At 39.3% G+C, this 20892-nt stretch overlaps 1 protein-coding gene and 1 long non-coding RNA gene across 6 annotated transcripts in view; one reads left to right on the forward strand and one right to left on the reverse strand.

Annotated features, from left to right (window-relative positions):
- The window catches only part of NCKAP5 (NCK associated protein 5), a 983044-nt gene that overhangs the window by 591254 nt on the left and 370898 nt on the right, over nt 1–20892 (reverse strand). Inside the window, exon 1 of one of the 4 annotated variants that reach the window (XM_077956876.1) lies at nt 9099–9927. The exons of the other annotated variants lie outside the window; for them this stretch is intronic. The gene's annotated coding sequence lies outside the window, so the exon portion shown is untranslated. Of the gene's footprint in view, nt 1–9098; nt 9928–20892 lie in introns of those variants that run through there. 4 annotated transcript variants of the gene reach the window in all.
- On the forward strand, nt 7607–13206 carry LOC106992553 (uncharacterized). 2 transcript variants are annotated; one of them, XR_001438528.3, is made up of 4 exons: nt 7607–7977; nt 9859–10010; nt 10934–11003; nt 11190–13206. It is a non-coding gene; the product is annotated as an uncharacterized LOC106992553 (long non-coding RNA). The 2 variants fall into 2 exon arrangements; XR_013401975.1 differs by lacking the exon at nt 7607–7977 and adding an exon at nt 7990–8191 and having other exon boundaries at nt 11190–11526.

Consider the following 20892-nt stretch of genomic DNA (forward strand, 5'->3'; position numbering starts at 1 on the left):
TACAGAGAACAAATGAGCTATTAATTAAGCAGCTAAATGCATTTATATTCATAAATATGTAAGAAAACGAAGAAGCTTATGATAACTAACTACTCTGATAAACAATTCTAGAGAAAAAGAAGCAGGTCTTTTCATTATACAGTATTGCTTTATTCCTCTGCCTTTTTTGTAAATACTGAGAACATTTCTCAAAAATAGAAAATAATCAGGGAGAAAGAAAATCATTATTCTGTGTAATCTCTCATAAATGGCTGAAAGGCCAGATGCTTAACTTTGTGTACATAGGTAAAGGAGAACATGAAGATTGTGAACAAACCTAGAGGCCGATTCTTGGAGACCAGAGAGACAAATGACGGGACCCAACATTATGTGCTAAAATCTTGGCACAGAAATGAATAAACTCAAAAGAGTTGGCAGCAACATCTGTGTGACCTTTACACTGTGACCATTCTCCTTTCGGATAAAGTTCAAGATGAAGAAAACCAGCAAAAGTGCACCGGGGCCACCCAAAGAACCAGATTCCTAACTGTAGGGTGTAGAGTCTCTTTTCTGCATTGTAGACACTCCCCCAGCCTACATAAGCCCATTCCAGTGCAGGAAGCGCTAAAGACTGCACAGAGTCACTATGGGCACTATTACTTACACTTGACTTTTGGCTTGAACTAGCTGGGTTGCATTTTAAGTGCATTTTATTGAGAGAGCATTTGTACTAGAGAGTGCCCACCAAAAACAAACAACAACAAAACAAAACAAAACAAAACAAAACAGTATGTGCTTGCAAAGACATCCCTGTCTCATTGGGTTTGGAATACCCTCGGGGCGCCTCACCGTCTTTGACTACTGCATAGAAGTAGCTTAGAAATCTGAACTTGTGATTTGGCCCCTAATCACTCACTGCTCCTCACTCAAATCCAACCTCTGCAGCATTTTCAGATTCATGTTCCTAAAACTGTCTATCCAACATCACCTCTGACTCAAAATTGTCAATGGCTTCCAACAGCATTTCCCAAGATAGCCTCTACAAACAGCCCCCGCAATATGTTCCATTAAGAATAAATTCAGTGGCTGGGCATGGTGGCTCACACCTGAAATCCCAGCACTTTGGGAGGCTGAGATGGGCAGATTGTTTGAGCCCAGCAGAGTTTGAGACCAACCTGTACAACATGGAGAAACCCCGTCTCTACAAAAAAAATACAAAAATTAGCCAGGCATTATGGTGTATACCTATAGTCCCAGCTACTAGGGAGGCTGAGGTGGGAGGAATACTTGAGACTGGGGAGGTTGAGGCTGCAGTGAGCCAAGATTGTGCCACTGCATTTTAGCCTTGGCGACAGAGCAAGATCCTGTCTCAATTAAAAAAAAAAAAAAAGAAGAAGAAGAAGGAGAAGAAGGACCAGGAGAAGAAGACGACCACCAAAAATAATAGATTCAGTGATCAAAACTATTTTCAGAAACTCTTAGAGATTAACAATATGGATTCACGTAAGAAAGTATCTGATAACTTCTGTAGCAGAGAAACTTTTTTTTAACTTTCTCCCAGCTTTTCTTACTTTTTCAACCATGGGGACTTCTTTTGACTAACAATTCTACAATATCCAATAGAACTAGCCTTCCAGAACGATGGGTCTTGGGAAATGCTGGCCCAAAGTGTGAAGTTCAAATTCCTTAGCATGCATGTGATGACCCATATTAATGGGTCTCTGCTACTGCTCCACCTCCACCTCCCACCCTGTCTTCCACGTGCTCAGGTCCCTGCCTGAGCTCAAGTCCTCTGCTGGCTAGAGTGCTCTCCATCCTCATGTTTAAGTCCCACTGGGGTCAGCTCATACTCTCCTTCCCCCAGCAGGCCTATCCCAACCACACCAGCCTCATCCATCACTTCATCTTCCAATCTCCTGTTCCACTGATTTCCTTCTTCTATTTCCCAGCTCCACATTAAGAGTTCTGGGGGGGGATCTTATAGGTTTTGTGTCCTTTTTCTTCACCTAAATTTTAAGTTCCTTGAAGGCATTTGCCTTTTATAAATAATTTTATAACTAACTTAGAACTAATTACATTTTATAACTAATTACTATGAATTCACGAAACCTAAGATCTTGTAAGCATTTTAAATAAATGGTATGTTTTAATGAAAATAAGATGAGTTTCTCCAACTATGTCAGTGTAGCAAGAGGAAGAGGGAGATCACGTCAAAACAGAATAAAATTCTCAGAGTAACGTAATTTAGCAGAGTGACTGAGGGATGTCTGCGAAGCAACATCAGGATTCCAAAATTCTACAAAATCATCACCAGTGCCAAAATGTTGAACAAGAAACCACAAAGTTGTGGTGTGCATCAAGCCCTAAAATTGTCCAATGAAAAAAGAGGATATATTCCCTAATCTGATCTAAAGTAGACACAATGATTCACAGGAAGAGAAGAAAAAGGTTTTTGGGGTCTGTTAAGTGCCAAATCAGATAATTTGCTAATTTCTAATACAGTGAATTCCCAAATTTCCTTCCTTTCTATGTGCCTTCTATTCAACACATATTTATTAAACACTTACTAGGCATCAGGCACTGAGAAAAATAGGCCACTGGAAATGTCCTGGGGAAAACTGGGATAAAGTATGAGGTACAGAGACACAAAGGTTTCTTCTGTCGGAAAGTCCTAGAAAATGAGAGAGCAATTTTTCTAAAGTATATTAACGCAATGAGGATGAGGCAGCCTAAAATAAGTAAGTCTCATCTAAAAGCTGTCAAAAGCCATAAGCGGGCAGATCCATGCAATGTCAACTTTATGTGTTTCTTTTATCTCTTTCCAGAACCAATGACTTCCTGTTGCCAAATGCAGTATTAGAATAAGGAACACCAGTGGCCATCACTCTTCTAGGTTCAACACATTGTCTGATACATGGTAGGCACCTAATAACCATCTGTTGAGTAAACTAATAAATGAACAGATGCATGAAAAACGACAGGAAAGGAGGCCTTCCACCTCTGCACAGAAATGCAGTGTTTAGTTGGGACTTGTTGGGTGCTGTAATTCCTTTACACTGGAACACAGTGAAGGGTGGGTTATACAGATCAATCAATGTCTTCTTACTTCACATCTCCCTTAAAAACATTCTTATTAAAGATCAAATTTCATAGGCGGAACAAAATATTGAGATAGTCCTATAAGATTCTTCTCCTACGTCACAGTAATGCAGGCAAATATAGGACTTCTACAATAAATGTACCATGTCAGAATTTTGAATAAATAGTCCATTTCATACCATCTCAATAGGAAAAAAAAAATGGTGGAGCAAGTGACAGCTGAATTTGGACACCTGTCCCTCGGGAGGAGGTAAAAAGAACTGCACTGCAATATTAGTATTTTAACAAGTTTAGGTTTCACAAAAGTGACTAACAGGAAAAACAAAAGAAGAACAGTCTGAGAGAAAGCAAGCTGACACAAATTTGCATCAGGTGAATTGTGTGTTATATATCGAATCTGACCATAATGCCAATAGGTTGAATTAATTCATCTTATTCTACTTATAATGCCACACTTAACGTTTGGCACATGTGTGCCTATGTGTGAAACTTGATACAAATTAAATTAGAAAAAATGTTGGTAGTTTAAATCTCATTAATAGAAAAAAAATAAATCAGAAAACTGATTGATGATAATGTCATCTTTAGACCAGGAAGAACCTTACAAGGAAGGTGAGGAGGATCTTTTCTCCGGAGGTATTTACAGTGAAAACGAGCAAAGAACTGAGAAATGGAAAAGAATAAACTCCTTGCTGATTTAAAAAGCCCAATATTTTCTCTCTCATTTCTATAATGCTGTGAACAGGGTGTAGGGGATCAAGAGATTGTTGAACCCAAATACAACCCTATATATTGTAGTTATTACAGAAATCACCTTCAAGCTTTCCAAACGATTCAAAGCACCAGCAAAAACCACCTGAGATAGGCTTATCTCATAGGATAACTCTCTCCTTTGCAACTCACAGTGTTTTATTTAATAACACCGCTATGACACTTGTTTACCTTATTATATAATATCTCTACATAATGCAGAAAATATCTATTTCACAGATATCAATACTGCTGCCTTTGAAAAGGTCCAAAGATACAGTATGTTTCTGACACAGCCCAGGACTTAATAAATGGCAGATGTACTTATTATGGTGATGTTCCTTACTATGATGCTATTATTATTTCTTATCTTACAAACCCATCTTCCAGCTGAGAATAAGACTATGTTTTTCATCTTTGCATCCCTTGCAGCCCAAGCACAGTGACTTTTACAAGCATTTGATGAATTTAATGTTAACTGAAAGGTCGAAGCTTATCTTTAAACTAAACTAGTTTATCTCATGAACTGACCTGTTTGTATCTCAAGGAAAGAATAGGTATCATCTCCCATCACACTGGTGGAGGACAACACTCCCTCTGAAAGTAGCTGCAGTCATATTTAATAACACAGAGACTTCAGTTAGCTCTGAACTAAAATGCTGTAATATTTAGGAATGAAAAAAATACCCAGGAATGCCAATGTAATTGCTTTAGGTTATAAATTCCCTATTAATGGTTGTTCTCTGTCGGGCAGGGAGGAGGTTGAGAGACGAGGTTCATGTGAAATAGCCAGTCTCATCCAATCCAAAGTGATATGAAAGTTATATTAAAAGACCATAGCTGCTAATATCTGTTGGCTTTCTTGTGGGTGGGCCACTGTCTCATGCCCTAATATGTGTTAGATTTTAATCTTAACATCTCACAAATGCACGTACTTTTTATTTTTATAGATGATGAAACAGGTTAGAGAGATTCATAACCTGGCCCCAAATCACATTAATAATAAATAAGAGAATCAGGCTTTGAGTTCAGATCTACACAGTCCCAAGTTTGACTCCTACCTAACATGTGTTCTTAGCAACACTCTGAGTTCGCAAATCTCCAGCTATTTAGAGGCCATAGTTTTACCTCTAGGAGCAAGTGCTATGACTTATGTTCAAGACCTTTCAATACAACACAAAATGATTAGCTTCTCTCCCTTTCTCTAAGCCCTTCCCACCTGCTACAGTACCTGGAAATCTAGGTACCGGCACGCTTCTTAAAGCACTTTGTAGGCTGTGTTCGTGTCTGAGATGAGTAACAAGTTCAGAGAGCCTGTTTATTTATGCCACCTACTCTCTGACAGAAAGGACCATGTGAAAACAGTGTTTATTAGGAGAAAGAGGATGGAAGGGCGTAATCTCCAGGAAGCAATCCCAGTCAGGGCCAACAGCCTTCAGCAGCAATACTGCACTACTGCCCTGCAGCAAGAAAGTCTCAACCACCCACATTCTTATTCATCTACAGAAACCCAAAAGGACAAAACTATCGAATGTTTTAAAGGAACAAGGTATCAGCTAAGTAAGAAATGGCACAGTTCCACATAAAAAGCAGGAAGGCTTGTTCTCCAAAAATGCCCCTTGGCAAATATTTACGGGGTGACAGCACAAATAATAGGGCCTTGATTAGGGGGTTACAAAGAAGACGGACACCCCTGAGCCCGGATGATGTTAGCCATCAGCACAGTGCTCTTCACTTTCCCTGCTCCAGTCTCTCATGGTTTATAAAAATATTTGAGGAGTATGCCTAAGGTTGGAATCAGCCTCACCTCTCTCTCAACTTCATCTGAAAACCTGAAGCTGCTGAAGTCCCCTGCCAGAAGAGGGCTCACCCGCCCCACTATGCCCAATCTAACTTCCCAAATAGATCTATATTGTTCGCATTATGTGCTTTTCATTGACATATAATCAACCTAGAGATTTAGGTTAGCTCTGAACTAAAATGCTGTAATATTTAGGAATGAAAATAATACCCAGGAATGCCAAATACAGAGTCACAGGCTTGAGTAAACAAACTCTCTAGGGAAAAAAAACTCTACATGTCTAAAACTTGCCACCAACCTTCACGGTACTAAACAATATAAAGCTCCTTTGGGCTTCCTGAACCTTCCTCATAACAGACCTTGCCCTAGGATTACCTTCTTGGCTTATCTGTTATCTAGTCATACCCAAAGCCAGCCCCCAGCCATAATAATCTCCCTACCATATACCATCCTGCTTGTAAAACTTCTTTGAATAAAACTTTTCAAAATGATAACACAAGATCAGCATGATATCTGAAATGCAAACAAAAATGTATGACTATCAGCTAGCATTATAAAAACCATTTTTGGAGGAAAGTCATGAATGATATTCACAACTACAAGTCAGAAGGGCTGCCCTCCGTGTTTCAAGGAGCAGAGAAAATAAATCTACAGGAAGGCCTTCTGTATATCCTCCCTAAAAATGATTTTTAAAAAGAGAAACTGCCATTTATCCACGTGAGATATGACTGGTTTTCAAAGTAATGGGTAAAAATGACCAAAACCTTGATTGTCTTCATTATGGCTCACATAAGGCACACAAACTCTTTTTTTTTTATATTCTAAGTACAGAAAATTGCTTCATTTCTCGAGTAAATATATGCTAGAAACTTGCGGATATCTCAAGAATGCTTTGTAGCTAAAGAAAGTAACATCATTGCCTACTCATTTTGCCTAATTTGCTAGTCTCCCAGCAACTTTGTGCTAACACTTTCATCCCATTTTAGATCCTAGGATAAGGCAATAGTCCAGATCGCTGGAAAGACTCAACCTCCAGCAGTTCACCAGGCCACTGAAGCCCCAGGATGGAGTTCCTCTCCAGGACACCCTCCTGGTAATATACATGTTACGTGCATTTCACTTATCTTCTCCAAGTTACATTCCAGTAACTAAGCTTCAGAAGCTTCTTATGAATTGTTTATGTTGTGTTTTAAAGCTCCATCAGCTGTTGGGATGATTTGCAATATTTTTCTTTTTGGTTAAGCAGGATTGGTGAGCATTACTGGGCCTTTTGGTGGAATCCTTGCTATTTAAAATTCCTGCTGCTGGGATTAAAGGAGATAATGTCTTTGAAAGCTTTTTGTAAACTGTAAAGTCCTAATCAAATGTAGTGTGCTGTTATAACATTAACCATCATAGCAATAACCATAAACCAGCTGTAACGGGGGCTTTAAAATGCTGAAACCCATTTGGGTCTTGTCTTTGCTCCATTCCCACCCCCAGGGCCTACAATGGTACCCAACATATGGGAGTCTCTCAAGGAAGTTTTGTTTGGAGGAATAAATCAATGACTCAGAAACATCACATGGTTTTCCAAAGTAATGTCCATGGGCAAAAAGAAGCTAAGTATGACAATTTAAATAATGAACATACTCTGCCAAAAATACTGGGAAGAAATGCTATAGAACAAAGTTCTTCGAAAGAGAATTAATTTGATAATGAAATCTGGTCCTTTATAGTCAGACTGGGAAGGAGAAGGAGTACAGACAGGTGCAGAAATTTATTAGTCCAGAAAACGTTAGTCCAGGATGGTTTAGAGAAGGAGGCTGCCATCCCAGAAAAAAGAAGGGAGGCTACAGTTTGAGAGGGAGTACCAAACAAAAAAAAACAAAACAAAAAACCCCACAAAATTGGCAAAAGCTACTCCTGCAAAGAACATTATAAACGCAGGCTTTTTATCTGCACTGTGTCTTTAAAGTGGTGGAAATGACCAATTCTATGTCTTAGGAGGGAGGTGGCATGAAGCCAGGAAATGACTGAGGAAGGGATACTGATATGAAATGATTTATTTCCGGAAAACGCTCTTGTAAGCGTTTGCAGGAATAGTTCTGGTTACTAGAGGTGTAGTCTATTTTAGGCACCTATGCATAGGGAGGAGTGAACGAGTGAACAAGTTGGTGGGGATGAAAATAAAAAGGGAAGTGGTAGCTGCCAGGAACAGGGGCCTCATTCATCAGACTCAGAAGCCTCAAGGATGAGAAGAGAAATTCCGGGGTGGCCGGTTACTCAGCAAGAAAACGAACACTGGCTTGCTGGCTCAGCACTTAACCTGAGATGAGGATATCCTAACAGCCCTTTTTCTCTAAGGGGTAGGGTAGGACGGGGTGAGGCCAAAACGAGAGGGGGAGGAAGGCCTGCCACCCGGGAGGTCCACAGGACTCAGCAGCAGGGAGGATCTTGCACCAGCGCTCCGCTCCGTTCCAGAAAATATCCTATTTCTGACCATCAATCAGCGTTAAGCCAGTTTGGGGGCTGAGCTTTAGGCACAGGCAGTTGCCAGTAGCAACAGGGCACACGCTCCTGGTGAGCTGGGCGGGAGGTGGCAACAAGGGAGGGGCCGCCTGGGCAACTGGCCTGGAGCTGGGCAGACAAGGTCAGGGATCTCCCCCACACGCGCAAGGGAGGCAGTGCGGAGGGTGGGGGAGGGGGGATCGTGGCATTAGGTGGGGACAGGCGCGCCCTGCTGGGGCCGGGCCAGGGAGTGGCTCAGACCTCTGACCTCGCTGGGGAGCAGGGAGGGAGTTTTCCTAGTGGCACTGCTATGCCCCTGCCAAACCCAACGGCCTCCCAGCCCCTGGGAAGGCGCCACTCCGGTGGCCCCTAGGCACTGGAGTCAAAGCCAAGGGGCAGGAGAGGCGCTGGCCCTGTGCTTGGGAGGACCACAGAACTCAACAGCTGCTCCTCCCCTGCAGCCCCTTTACACCCCCACCCTTTAGGAGTCTCTGGAAGATGCCAACGTGGAAGTGTTTCCGCACGTGTGTGTGGTTTCATTTGTGCTTCCCACACAAAAGCGAGGCCCCACAGGTGGAGAGGAGGGCGTGTGTGCGTGCGTGTATAGCGGGGCTCGGGCTGCGCGGGAGCTGGGCGGGTATGCGCACACACGGACTGACTCCCACAAGCTGTCCCGCTTCAGGTGTCCTGGCTCGGGCTTTCAGGGAAGGGAGAGCCCCTAACCTCCTGCCACCTCCCAAAACTTCTCCCCCTGCCGTTGGGCTATGGTAAAGGGGAAAGGATGCAGGATCTTTAGGGAGGTATATAGTTAGAGGGCAGAGAGGGGCCAAGGAGACCCAGGCGGGAGGCGCGGAAGCATACAGTCTGCGGGGAAAAAGGGCGGAAAGGGGTAGTTGGAGCCACGCGCTGAAGGGCTGGGGTCAGGGTGGCGGCGCGCCGCGGACGCGCCTGGGCGGGGAGTGGGCTGGCGTCTCCTTACCTGGCCTTCGGTGGAGCATGCTGCTGCGGGCTGGGGGCGGGGTGGGCGCTGCGCCCCCAGGGGTTGACCCTGCAGCGCCTTCACTTCGGGGGCAGCAAGGCGCCCGCTGCAGAGCCGGGAGTTGCCAAACTTGCCATGTCCAGAGCGCGGAGGTAGCCGGGGCCACGCGCGCACCGCAGCCCGGGCACCTCGCGCTCCTCCGCTTTGTTGTGTTCCGCCGCCAGTCCCCCTGCGCCTGCCTCCCAGTGTCCCCGAGCCCTCTCCTGCCGCGGGACGTTTTCCTGGCGCTCAGGGAGGCCCCTTGGGTGGGCAGTGCCACTTTCCTCCTGGAGGCGCGCGTTAAAGAGCTGCCCGGGAGCACCCGGCAGGCGGCTCGGCTTGCGCTCTGATGAAGAGGCAGGGGCCCATCGATTCCCACCCCTTACCCACTCCCCCTCCCCTCCCCTCCGCCGGGCCCCCCCATCAGAAGCTGCTTAGGATCGGCGCTGTCAAATCCAGCCCATCTGCTGCAATCATAATCAGTCTCAACCGAACGGTTCTGACAAATCTCCGCCTGGAGCTGGAGTTGGAGAAGCTGGAGAGTGAGGGGCGGGGAAGGGAGGTGGGGGTGAGGGGACGATGGGGACCGGGCGCCCTGAGAGGGGGCCTGGAGACTTCTATTGTCTGCCCCTAACGGAGGAACTGAAAAGGGAAGCAGGGATCCAGAAGGGGAAATAGTGCTTTCATTTCCTAGTAAGAAAAAGAAAATCTATTCCCGCAGGTTCCTGGTTCCCTTCACGCCCCCACCCCCAACCTCAGCTCTGTCTGGGTGGAACGAATTTCTGCTAATGAACTAAAGAAACAGGTCCCTTAATCTTATCATGGAGCTGACCCAGAGACTGGCACAGATATCCAAAGTATCATAATTGGCAGGTAAGAGCTGGAACTAACAGCCATTTGTCTGGAGTCAGAAGTTGGTTCCCAAGTGCATTTGGGAATAAAGCTCTTGGGGGGAGAACTGCCGTATAGTGTAATTGGCCAGGAAGCTTGGCCCTTGGCCTCCTGTTGGCATTTCCAGAGATAAAAGGAAATCTGCTTTGGGCAAGAAAACGCTAAACTCCGCTTAGTCCCATTTTAAATTTAAAAGATTCGCATAATTTTTTTCATTTTCTCATGAAAATGCTATTTTTCAACAAATGCTATTTTATTAGAAAATAATGACTTCTAAAATTGAAAATTTTCCAAGCAGAAATTGCTTCGTCTGTAGATGAAATGAGATGCTCCTCTCAGTAATGTACTTTGAACCATTCCAAAAATTCCACTTTAATACAATCACATATATTTGTACTGGTGATAGATTCACAAGGATTATCTCAAAAAATGTTTTAAAGTATAATATAAATGGCAGTAGTCCTAGAGACATATAAACAAGTCTTAAAGCATGGAAGAACACAACCAATGAGATTATGCCTGGTTTTATACATTCTTCTAAAGTGCTGGGAAGTGTCCAATTACCTTGAATGACAGTATTTGTTCGGGAAATAATTTGTAGGATAAACAAATCACCAGTGGAAAAGTTGAAGAAAATTTTAAGCCATTTATTCAGATAGGTATAAGAGTTAAGCAAAAATAAATATAATTTACTGTGAAAATTGAATAAAATTCTAAATTAGGGCCCAAATCATTCTTTTGCTTTATGCTGTACTTGAGAAATGTGTGCAAGCCGCATTAAGCACTCACTTATCTAAGCAGAGACTATGTTTTCCACTTATTTTATAGCCCAGTGGTGCTCACAACAGCACTAGGCAACTATGGACACTCTATGAATACTGATAGTTTGAAATTTTGATTTACAGGTCAGAATTAAAACTACATCATGGTGACTTTATAGCTGAGGCAAAGTTGAGCTCAAGTGTTACTTTCCCAGTAAGTAAATCATGTAAGTCAAGGACAACTACTGGTCAGATTTTACAATATTTTTATGAATATTTAAAAGTTTGGAGTTTTTCATTGATAATTTGTTTAATGTGTTTCTCAGTATTAAATACACATTTTGCTAAAATTAACATGATGCCAAGAAATGAATATTTCAAAAAGGGTCCTCTCTTCTAGAATGAAGTATCATGCTGGTGACTAATTTAACTAACATTGTCCAGGAAATTGCTATTGTCCAGGAAGAAAAGAGTTGAGCTGAGTGTCGGCCACTGGGCTTCTGGCACCATCCTGCACAAGAAATTGATAAGTTCTGCTGTGTTATTTCCTAGCTTGGTGGTCTCAGTTGCATCCCAGCTAACTTAAAACTGACAGGCCCACCTCCAATTTATTAATTCCTTGGTCTTCAGAATATATCATCTCATGTTTACTCAATTATTTATTGAACAATCACTACGTGTCAGTGTTGGAATATATGAATGAAAAATCAAATAAAATTTTTTTTATTTTGTGGAGCTTACATTCTGGAGAAGAAGACAGAAGTTAGAAAATACTACATAAGTAAATTATAATGTCTATTAGAAGGTAATCAGTGCAACAGAGAAAAATAAAGCAGAGTGGGCTGGGTGGTGCACAAGCTTAAATACAAGGGTGCTCAGTAAAAATATCACTGAGAATGCTAACCCTGAATAAATGATTAAAGGAGTTGAGGGAGCAGGCAAGCCATGCAAATATCTGGGAAGATGGTCCCAGGAAGCAGAAAAGCAGGTGTAAGTGGCCCTTAAATATGATTGCACCTGGCAAGGTCTAGGAACATTAATGAAGCCTTGGGAATGGGACACAGTGAAGGGAGAGGGTTAATGAGGGTAGGCTTAGAAGACAGATCATTGGGTGGGGCCAATTAAAGGATCTGGGATTTTACTCCAAATGACAGCAGAGGACACAAGACACAGAGGGAGTGACATGATCTTCTGACTTTTTAATGGATCACTCTGGCTGCCATGTTGAAAATTATAGAAGCAGAGGAGGAAGCAGGGAGATCTGTTATTAGGCTATTGCAAGAATCTAGGTAAGAGATGATGGCTTGGACAGGGTGATAGCAAGAAAGATAATGAGAATTCGTGGCGATTTTGAATTACTTTGAATTTAGAGCCAACAATGAGTGGCTTGAAAGAAAAGAGGGAGTAAAGATTAACTCCAAGCATTTGATCCTAGCAACCAGAAGGATGAAGTTGCTATTAATTGAAATGAGAGAGAGTATGGGTGGAGCAAATTTTGGTGGAAGAATCAAGTTCAGGCTTAAATGGGTTAAGACTGGAATGCCTATTAAGTTAAATTTTAAAAATAATTTATTTAAAGCTCTTAGAATAGTTCCTGGCTTTTCGTAAGTGCCATACAAATATTTGTGGTGGTGGTTATTATCGTTATTAATGTTTGCCAACCAAAATGAGATGTTGAATAGACAATTGTACCATGATTGTGGTGGTAGTTGCAAAACTATATTTTGTTATAATCCAATTGTACACTCAAAAATTGGTGAATTTTATTGTACGTAAACAAAACCTTAAAAAACTTTAAAAAAAACAGAGAACTCAGTCTAATATTTTAATAGGAGAGTATGGAACTTTCCCATCTGAGAATAAGCAGCTTCAGAAGTGTCACCATTTTGTGTACCCATTGAAATAACTGACCGAAATAAAGATCACCAATAGATACTAAAGCCATTAAGTAAACGTTTCATGGAAAATATTGAGGTAGGTGAATAGGGTCTGGAGGCAGGGAACCTAAGGCCAATTCACACTGACTTCCTAAAGCTAAATCAAAAGGAAAACCCTGTTTCCACACCTAAGTAACAAAAGTACTGGAGGCTGCTCCCTTTGCAAACCACCCCCTCCTTTCTGCATGGCAGATGGAAAATTGAAAGTATCTTTGATTGGTTGCTTTCCACAACCAATCAGACGCTTGCATAGGGTGTAACCTTTGTAACTTCACTTCAGCCTGATTGGCTGCTTCCCTCTGACTGATTGCCGGCCACTACTTCATTTACATGGGATGTACACCAAGTAACCAATGGGAAAACTCTAGAGGGCATTTAAACCCCAGAAAATTCTGTACTGGGGTTCTTGGATCCTATTCTTGGACCCACTCCCACCCTGTGGAGTGTACTTGTGGTTTTAATAAATATCTGTTTTTGTTGCTTCATTCTTTTTTCTTTTTTTTTTTTTTTTTTTGAGACGGAGTCTCGCTCTGTCACCCAGGCTGGAGTGCAGTGGCATGATCTCTGCTCACTGCAAGCTCCGCCTCCTGGGTTCACCTCATTCTTCTGCCTCAGCCTCTCGAGAGTAGCTGGAACTATAGGTGCCCCTCCACCACGCCCAGCTAACGTGGGGAGGGAGGGAGGGAGGGAGAGAGAGAGAGAGAGAGAGAGAGAGAGAGGGAGAGAGAGAGAGTGTGTGTGTGTGTGTGTGTGTGTGTGTGTGTGTGTGTGTGTAGTAGAGACGGGGTTTCACCGTTTTAGCCAGGATGGTCTCGATCTCCTGACCTCATGATCCACCCTCCTCGGCCTCTCAAAGTGCTAGGATTATAGGCGTGAGCCACCGTGCCCGGCCTTGTTGCTTCATTCATTCCTTGCTTTGTGTGTTTTATCGAGCTCTTTGTTCAGGAAACCAAGAACCTGGACACCCTTCACCAGTAACAATAGAATATTCCAACTACAAATACTGCCTCCAGACTTTTTGTTAACTGCGAAGGGGAAAAACTGTATTAGACAAGGGAGAAATCACCTGACATGTTTCTTCTTATGTGATGCTGTATGAAAAGTTTTTTGCAATATATTTTTGCAAAAAAAAAAAAATGTGTAATCTGAGTCTAAGCAAGGCCTTTGCTATAATTCCCACCTTACAGGAAATAAAGATGATAGAGGAACAGATAAATTACATCACAAAGAAACCATGAGGCATAGCAGAATATGGAACTTGCTAGAGGTCTTCAAAAAATCAATGTTCATAGAGAAGAAAAAAAGTAGAGGGACTATCATAGATTAAAAGAGATATGACAAATGCAACTAAGGGGATTGGACATCAGTGCAAAATAAGCAGCTATCAAAGACATTTGGGAACGATTAGAGAAATTCAAATGAGACTGGTATTAGTTGATATAATGGAATTTTCATTAATTTTTCTGGGGTGTAAAAGTGATACTGTGGTTATAAAGAAAGTAGTCCTTATTTTTAAAAGACACATACTAAAATATTTGGGGTTGAAGTGTCATGGTATCTACCACTCACTTTGGAAAAATATATATGAAGTAAAGATATTAATATTTGTTGATGCTAAGTTGTGCGCAGATGAATGTTTTATTATTCTGGTCTTTTAATTTTTCTATGTATTTGAAATTTTTCTTAATAAAAATTGAACAAAATATACCTATAAAAATCCATGCATCAAAAAGTAATTATAAGAAAATTAGTAACATTTAGAACTTGATGTCTCAAGAATATCCAAATTATAAGATGGAAAGGAGTATGTAGAAGGAGGTTAATAATTTTAGTGGACATTCTAGAAATGAAGAAAAATGGAAATAAATGTTCAAAGTACCCAACCAAAACAGAACAAAAAAAAATAGAATAAAATAAATGAAATCAAAGTCTAATAAAAGAGAACACAAATCAATACAGGATCAATAAAACCAAGTCTGGTTATATGAATGAAAAACAGTGGAGACATAAATCAATAAGCTTAGGGATAAAAAAGACTATATAATAAGGGTAAAATAGATTTTGAAAATAGGACTACTTTACTTTGAGCAATTTTATCTGTTTTCAAATTTATTGACATAAAATGATCAATGTCCTAAAATAAACTTTTAATAAAATTCAATAATCCATGGAATCTTGAACAATCAAACAGATTGAGTCAGTAGTTGAAAAAAAATTACTGCTGCATAAACACAGGTTCAAAATTTTAAATTTATTCCTTTAGATAAAATTTACTGAAGTTGAATTTGTTTTTAATATATGCACAGTTATGCAACCATCACCATCCCCTTAGAACAATTTCTTTACCCACAAAAAGTACCTATTAACATTCACTCCTCATTCTGCAGCCAGAGGCAACCAACAATCTGCTTTCTATCTCTGTAGAACTGCCTCTTCTAGACACTTAGTATAAATGGAATCATACGATATTTAGACCTTTCTCTGGCTTCTTTCACTTAGCATAATGTTTTCAAGTTTTCTCCATGTTGTAGCATGTATTGGTACTTCACTCCTTATTTCCAAATAATATTCCATTGTCTTCATGTACCACATTTTATTTATCCATTCATCAGCTAATGGGCATTTGGGTTGTTTCTGTTCTTTAGCTATAATAAATAATGCTTTTGTAAACATTCATGTACAAGTTTTTGTGTGGGCATATGTTTTCTTTTCTTCTAGGTATATACCTAAGCTGTGGAATTGCTGAGTCCTATAGTAACTCTGTTTAACATTTTGAGGAACTGCCAAGCTAGTTTCCAAAGCAGCTGCACCATTTTACATTCCCACCAGCAATGTCTGAGTGTTCTAATGTCTCCACAGCCTCTCCAACACTATTATCCTTCGTTTATAGCCATGCTAGAGGATGTAAAGTGATGTCTCATGAATTTTATTCACATTTTCCTGATGGCCAATGACATTCAGTATCTTTTCATGTGCTTATTGGTCATTTGTATGTGTCTTCTTTGGAGAAATTTCTTTTCAACTCCTTTGTCCATTTTCACATCGGGTTATTTGTCTTTTGATTGTTAAGTCATGGGTTCATTACCCAATCTTCACAAAACTTGAAAAAATACAGAAACTCTAATAACCCATATCTCACAGAGAGTTACAGGGAATTTTCTAAAAAGGGGGAGGAGGAGAAAGAAGGAAGAGTAGGAGGGGGAAAGGGGAAAACTAGGGGAAGGGAAGAGGAGGAAAGATTTTTATCAGGTTAGAAGGACTCTGATACCAAAAGTAAATATAGGCTGTATGGGAAAGGAAAATTACTAAGACTCTCAAAAATTCTTAATAAAACTTAATCCATCAGTGTAGAAAATTGTAACAGTAGCAATAATAATGGTTATAATTAAATGGTGTTGTTAAATAAGATTTATCCTGTAATGCAAATATGATTTGGCCCTAGAAAAATCTATTAATTTCCAAAAAAATAATCTTTGGGGGAAAATAAAAAAAATTAAAAAGATAATCATTTCAATAGATGCTGGAAAGTTTTAATAACATTCAACACTTATTTATGGTTTAAAAAAAAAAATTAAAAAACATTTTACCTCCCCAGGAATAAAAGAGAATGCCCTTACCCTCATAAAGGTTGTCAACAACAACAACAACAAAAATCTATAACACGCCTTATATTAAATAGTTAAATTAAAAAACATTCCCTTTAAATTTTTCCTCTGGACAAGGATCTCTCCATCACCACTTCATTTTCTCTAAGGTCTTAGAGCAGTTATTATTTATCACCAATACTATCAGCATCTCCACAGAAAATTGAAGAGAACCCGAGGCAAATCAGATATAGTAAGAGAGCAGTATGTTTACTAGATAAAAGAACAATATACCAAAATGGATAGTGTTCCTAAGATATGCACCAAATTATCAGAAGTGTATACTCTTTAGGATATCCCAGTTAAGAATAGTAAAAACAAAAAAATTTAGAAGATACAAATAAACTTAAAGATGTGAAACACCTTTATAGAGAACAATTTGTTGAAGGGCTTAAAATAACTGAGTAAACAGTAAAACATATAAAAGTGATGGATTAGAAGACTCAATCTTGTGGCTTAATCTTTAAATGTGAAACATTATCAATCAAAATCTCAGCAGATTTATATACTCAATTTACCAGCTGGTCCTAAATTTATTTCAAAAAAGGAAAAGGCCCAAATTAGCCAAATATATTTAGTAAATGTGAAACCTCTAACATTCCAAAAAGGGTCAGGTACCTTACTACAAAACAATGTAATTCAACAGGTAAGAGATATGGATTAATTGGAAGAGAAAGAGAGCCTAGAAACAGACTCACATTTATGGACTCAGGGTGTATGAAAGAAATGGCATTATTAATTATCGGGGAAGGATTACTGTTAAAAAAAATAGCACCAAATTAACTTTCTATGTGATAATGGAAAAAAAAAATTAGAATCCTACCTCAGGCCATTTGCAAAACATAAACTCAGATTAAAAACTAAATGTAAAAAGGAAATTTATAAGACTTTTTGAAGAATGCTTTGGAGGATACTTTTATATCAGACGGGGAAGTATAATGAAGTACTTTATTAAAATTGTAAACCTTTGTGGAAAAAAAATACCATAAACAAATTTAAAAATCAAGGCATAGACTAGAAGAACCATGAAAAATATGTATTAGAAACAGAATACATATCCTAAATTTGTAAAGAACCACAAACGAGTGGGAAAAAGTGAAAAAAAAGTGGGGGGAAGCATAGAAATAGGCAGTTCATAGAAGACAGTTAAGTGGCAATAAATATATTAAAACTACTTAATAGCAGTATTGAGGAAATGCAAATTAAAACAACAATGAGGTAGCATTTCGTGCCTATCATAGTTCCAAATAATAATTCTTATTACACTTTGTGTTGGTGAGGATGTGTAGAAAGACCTCTTCCACACTGCAGGTGGAACAATTTGGATCTATTTATTAAGTTGAAGGTGTTCACACTCTGTGACACAGGAACCCCATATCTATTTACTCAAGGAAAAAGCTCACACATACACACAAGCACACGTGGAACTCGCATGAAATCCATTACATTAAATCTCAAACTTCAGTATGTTCTGGAAAGTATAACTATTATAAATACCACCTGTTGATAACAATGCAATAAAACAAATTATTTAAAAATAAAAATGGAAAACTAACTTTTAAGCAACTCTTCAATGAAAGAGATTGCAACAAAAATTTCTAAATTTCTTTTTTTTTTTTTTTTTTTTTTTTTTTTTTGAGACGGAGTCTCACTCTGCCGCCCAGGCTGGAGTGCAGTGGCCCGATCTCAGCTCACTGCAAGCTCCGCCTCCCAGATTCACGCCATTCTCCTGCCTCAGCCTCCCGAGTAGCTGGGACTACAGGTGCCCGCCACCGCGCCCGGCTAGTTTTTTGTATTTTTTAGTAGAGACAGGGTTTCACCGTGTTAGCCAGGATGGTCTCGATCTTCTGACCTCGTGATCCGCCCGTCTCGGCCTCCCAAAGTGCTGGGATTACAGGCTTGAGCCACCGCGCCCGGCAAAAATTTCTAAATTTCTGAAAAATGACAATGAAAACTACTACATGCATTTACAGCAGTGATCACAGAAAAATTGGCAGTCCTATGCACATGTATCAATAAAAATTTAAAAATGTAAATACAATTTCAGCTCAAAGGCACAAAAGGAAAAATAACCAAAAGAAAGGAATTAAGGGTAACAGTAAAATGTAGTAACAAATTAACGAATCAGAATCTAGTTGCCTTTCTTTTAAAAATAGACCATTACATAACTTAATCATGAAAAAAATGAGGGAGGTGAATCAATCACCAATAAACAGTTGACCCTTGAACAATACAGTATGAGCAGTGCAGATCTACTTATACACAGATTTTTTTTCAATAAAAGTTATATGGAGTATGCCTGTTACCCTTTCTACCTCCTCCACCTATTCCACTTCTATCACCCCTGAGAGAGTAAGACCAACCATTCCTCTTCTTTCTCCTCCTCCTCAGCCCACTTACTGTGAAGACGAAGAAGATGAAGGTCTTTATGATGATCCACTTCCACTTCATGAATATGAAACATATTTTCTCTTCCTTATGGTTTTCTTAATAGCACTTCCTTTTCTCTAGCTTACTTTCTTATAAGACTGCAGTATATAATACACATAACATACAAAATATGTGTTAATAGACGGTTTATGTTATCAGTAAGGCTTCCAGTCAACAGGATATTAAGTTTTTGTAGGAGTCAACTGTTATTCAGGGATTTCTGACTATTCAGGGGTCAGCACCCCTAACTCCTATGCTGTTCAAGGGTCAGTTATACAAGACAGGAAATGACAAATGGGAAATAACTACAGAAACAAAACAAATGAAGAGGCAACTTTATAGACATCGTATACATACAAAAAAATTGAAAACATGGACAAAATTGAAACTTTCTTTGGAAAATATATTTACCAAAACTGGCTCTGTTAGAGATAGAAAGATTAATCGACTTCTCTAGTAAAAAAATAATTAATATACCACCCCACAAAAACATGTCTAGGCCAAAAACAAACTCCCAAAGTCAGACCACTCCAGTGCTCCACATTTACTCTAGGACATGGAAAATGAAGAAAAACTTTCTAATTATTGTTATAAAGCAACTATAACATTGATAATTTAACCTGCTAAAGTCAGTTTTTAAAAAATGAAATTACAGGACAATGTCACAATATATATCACTGCAAAAATGGTAAATAAATATCACCAAAACAATGTAACACTACATTTTAAAAAATCATGGCCAAGTGACATTTAATCCAGGAATGCAAGTTTGGCTCAATATTAATTAATCCATTAGTGTATGACACCCTGTTAATAAATCTAAAGGAAAAAAAATTACAAGATTCTCTACACAAGTGTTTAAATCATCTTTGAGATAATTGAAAATTTAACACTCTTCCTGATGAAGATAGGAATTGATGTGTATTTTCTTAACATCATAAAACGTATCACGCACACATATGCACAGTCCTAACATCAGTATCTCACTTAATGGGGAACTACTTGAGACACTCAACTTGATCAGGAACAAGGCCATTATGTCCGCTGCCTCCACTTCTATTCAATATTTTACTGGAGTCAATGCAATTATACAAGATACATCAAATGGAGGCATAATAATCGGAAAAGAACAAGTAAAAACTGTATCTGTAGATGGCATGGTAGTATTCCTGGAAATGAAGCAAATTATGATAAAAAGTAACTCAATAAAATTTAGATTCAGTAAAAATTAACATATAGAAGTCAGCTGCTTTCAAAGATATTGATAGTAAACTGGTGGAGGATATACTGATAGAGAAAACCTCATTTACATTAGCAATAGAGATGAATAAATATGTAGGAAAAATCAGAAGTAGAAATGTATAAAACCTATCTGGGGAAACATTAAAACTCCTGTAAATCACAAAAGTAGATGTGAAGAAATAGAAGACATTGGCTGTTCTATAACAGAATGACTCAAGATTATAAAGCTGTCAGTTCTGTCTAAGTTACTTTATAAAATTAACACAATACCAATAAAAACAACAAGGTTCTTTGGGAGCTAGAGTATTTAATCCTTAAGTTTATGTGAAGAAACTTCAAGGAAAAGGCAGGAAAACACTAAGAAAGAAAAGCCAGGAAGAGAAAATAAAGTATACGGTAAATTTACTATAAAGTTTCTAAAATGATAACAGTGTGGTGCAGGTGCATGTCTACACAACCAGGGAGAAACAGGTTTGAAAATCGAGAAATAAATCCAATTACATATGGACATTCACCATCCAATAAAGGTGGCATCTCACATCACAAAGAAGAGACTTTATAAACAGTGCTGGGACAATTGGTCAGCCATTTGACCAAACATGACATCAAATGTATACCTCCCAAACCATACGTAAGCATAAACAAATAGATCCAGGATCTAAATGTAAACAATGAAACCATGCCATCCCAAGGAATAAAAAACCACAGATGAATTCCTTTATAAGCTGGATGAAAGGAATGGTTACCTGACAATGACTGAAACTCCAGATGCCATACGGGATTAATAAATTTGACTATGTAAAATTTTTAAACTAGTATGGTATATCAGCTTTCTATGGCTGCTGTAACA

The sequence above is a fragment of the Macaca mulatta genome, chromosome 12, assembly GCF_049350105.2.
Source record: "Macaca mulatta isolate MMU2019108-1 chromosome 12, T2T-MMU8v2.0, whole genome shotgun sequence".
NCBI classification, from domain to species: Eukaryota; Metazoa; Chordata; class Mammalia; order Primates; family Cercopithecidae; genus Macaca; species Macaca mulatta.